A 3,523-nucleotide genomic window follows, 5' to 3' on the forward strand; every position below is an offset into this window, starting at 1 on the left:
GCCGTAGGTGCTGGTGAGGACATCTTTCCCGATGATCTGCAGAATATAACCACCCCCCACCCAGGGTGTCAGGTAAGGACACTGGGCTCTGGAGGGGTGGGGGCAGAGTGGGGTAAAGGGCCCCGTGAAGGTGACGTTTCGAAGCCAAGATGCTTTGAACCATTAAGATTTCAAGAATAGGCCGGGCGCGGTGGCTCAAGCCTGTAATCCCAGCACTTTGGGAGGACGAGACGGGTGGATCACGAGGCCAGAGGATCGAGCCATTCCGGCTAAAACGGGGAAACCCCGCCCGACTAAAAAAATACAAAAAACTAGCCGGGCGAGGTGGCGGGCACCTGTAGTCCCAGCTACTCGGGAGGCAGAGGCAGGAGAATGGCGTGAACCCGGGAGGCGGAGCTTGCAGTGAGCGGAGATCCGGCCACTGCACTCCAGCCTGGACGACAGAGCGAGACTCCATCTCAAAAAAAAAAAAATAAATGAGTTATCAGGCCATAAAAAGACATGGAAGAACCTTAACTGCATATTGCTAAGTGAAAGAAACCAGTGTGAGTACTCTACATACTATATGATATTCCGGAAAAGGCAAAACTATGGAGATGGCAAAAGGATCAGTGTTTGCCAGGGGCCCCGGGGAGGGAGGGGATGATTAGGTGGAGCACAGAGGATTTTTAGGACAGTGAAACTATTGACTATGATACTAGATACTATAATGGTGGATACATGTCATTGTAATTTGTCAATTTCATAGGCTGTACATCAAGCATGGATGTACTCTAAGCGTTTAAAATGAAGCTTATGTCAACTATGGGCTTTGGGTGGTAAAGATGTATCTATCCATGTACCTTCACTGATTATAGCAAATGTGCCACCCGGGTGTGTGATGTTTGTGGAGAATGCTGAGTTAGCAGGGTGGGTGTTATATGGGAAATCTCTGTACTTTCAGCTCAATTTTACTATGAACCTAAAACTGCTCTAAAAAATAAAGAAAGTCTATTTTTAAAACGAAGCCATTTATGGAACCATCAAAAACATCAAGTTGGTAAGAATAAACCAAAGATGTGCAAGATCCGTACACTGAAAACTACAGAACGTTATTATGTATGAGTCACTAAGAAATGCAGATCCAAACCACAATTCGATACCACTTCGCACCCACTCAGATGGCCGTAATCAAAAAGACAAAACAAGTGTTCACCAGAAGGCGGGGAAATTAGCTCCCTCACACGTTGCTGGTAGGAACGTACAATGGCACGGTCTCTTTGGGAAACGGTTTAGCAGTTCCTCAAAAAGTTAAATATAGAGTTACCATATGACCCAGCCACTTCACTCCTAGGTATAAAATACCCAAGAGAATTGAAAATACATGCCCACACATGATATTCATTACACATGATATTCATAGCAGCATTATTCATAATAAAACAAAAGTGTTAACGACCCAAATGCATGGGTGAGTGGATAATAAACGTATCATTCCAGCCATAAAAAGAAATAAAGTTCTGATATGTGCTACCACATGGATGAACCTTGAAAACATTACACTAAGCGAAAGAAGTCAGACACAAAAGGCCACAGATTGTATGATCCCATTTATATGGAAAGTCCAAAATAGGCAAATCCATAGAGACAGAAAGTAATTAGTGGTTGCTAGGGACTAGGGGAAAGGGAAACAGAGAATGACAGGAATGGAGGGTGACGGGTGGTGTATGGGGTCTTGGCGGGAGTGAAAACGTATCCGGAAATTAGGTAGTGGTGATGATTGCACAACTTTTTAAATACACTAAAAACCTGGCCAGGCGCAGTGGCTCACACCTGTAATTCCAGCACTTTGGGAGGCCGAAAGGGATAGATCACAAGGTCAGGAGTTCGAGATCAGCCTGACCAACATGGTGAAACCCCATCTCTACTAAAAATACAAAATTAGCTGGGCATGGTGGCAGGTGCCTATAATCCCAGCTACTTGGGAGGCTAAGTCAGGAGAATCACTTGAACCCCAAGAGGTGAAGGTTGCAGTGAGCCGAGATTGTGGCATTGCACTCCAGCCTGGGCAACAAGACCCAAACTCTGTCTCAATAAACAAACAAACAAACAAACCCACTAAATTGTACACTTTAAAACAGGTGAATTTTATTGTATATGAGTTACATCTCAATTTTTAAAATTAATAAAATGACATTACTGTGGGAAATTAACTAAGATCTAAATACATCTCTGGGCACAGTGGCTCACACCTGTAATCTCAACACTTTGAGAGGCCAAGGCAAAAAGATTGATTGAGCCCAGGAGGTTCCAGACCAGCCTGGGCAACATAGTGAGATCCAGTCTCTACAAAAAATAATTTAAAGATTAGCCAGGTATGGTGGCACATGGCTGCAGTCCCAGCTGCCGAACAGGATCACTCAAGCCCAGGAGGTCAAGGCTATAGTGAGCACGAGAATCATCTGAATCCAAGAAGCAGAGGTTGCAGTGAGCCAAGACCACACCATGGCACTCAAGCCTGGGCGACAGAGCGAGACCCTGTCTCAAAAAAAAAAAAGGTCGGGCGCGGTGGCTCACGCCTGTAATCCCAGCACTTTGGGAGGCCGAGGCGGGCGGATCACGAGGTCAGGAGATTGAGACCATCCTGGCGAACACGGTGAAATCCCGTCTCTACTGAAAATACAAAAAAATTAGCCGGGCGTGGTGGCGGGCGCCTGTAGTCCCAGCTTCTAGGGAGGCTGAGGCAGGAGAATGGCGTGAACCCGGGAGGCGGCGGAGCTTGCAGTAAGCGGAGATCGCGCCACTGCACTCCAGCCTGGGCGACAGAGCGAGACTCCATCTCAAAAAAAAAAAAAGAAAGCCAGACAGAAAAGAGGACAGGATTCCATTTACGCGGAGGACAAAAACCAGGTTAAAATCTGCAAGGTCAGGACAGTCCTTCCTTATGGGAGAGTGTAGAAAGTGGGCTCTCAGGGGTCCATGGAGGCTGGCTGCGTTCTGTGTCTTTATTTGGTTGCTGGCTACATGGCTTACTCACTGTGTATACACTTATTTCATATATACAATATTTCAATCAAAATTGTACCTCTGCTTCTCTGCCATGGGCTGAGGTGTGTTCCCCAAAAAATCCATATGTTGAAGTCCTAACCCCCAGTATCTCAGGATGTGACCATATTTGGAGATAAGGTCTTTTTTTTTTTTTTTTTCTTTTTTTCTGAGACGGAGTCTTGCTCTGTGGCCCGGGCTGGAGTGCAGTGGCCAGATCTCAGCTCACTGCAAGCTCCGCCTTCCGGGTTTACGCCATTCTCCTGCCTCAGCCTCCGGAGTAGCTGGGACTACAGGCGCCCGCCACCTCGCCCAGCTAGTTTTTTGTATTTTAGTAGAGACGGGGTTTCACCGTGTTAGCCAGGATGGTCTCGATCTCCTGACCTCGTGATCCACCCGTCTCGGCCTCCCAAAGTGCTGGGATTACAGGCTTGAGCCACCGCGCCCAGCCGATAAGGTCTTTAAAGAGGTGACTGAAGACTGGGTAAGCTGGGCACGG

The sequence above is a fragment of the Rhinopithecus bieti genome, unplaced genomic scaffold (genome assembly GCF_001698545.2).
Source record: "Rhinopithecus bieti isolate Rb0 unplaced genomic scaffold, ASM169854v2 scaffold_2408, whole genome shotgun sequence".
In the NCBI taxonomy this organism is placed as follows: domain Eukaryota; kingdom Metazoa; phylum Chordata; class Mammalia; order Primates; family Cercopithecidae; genus Rhinopithecus; species Rhinopithecus bieti.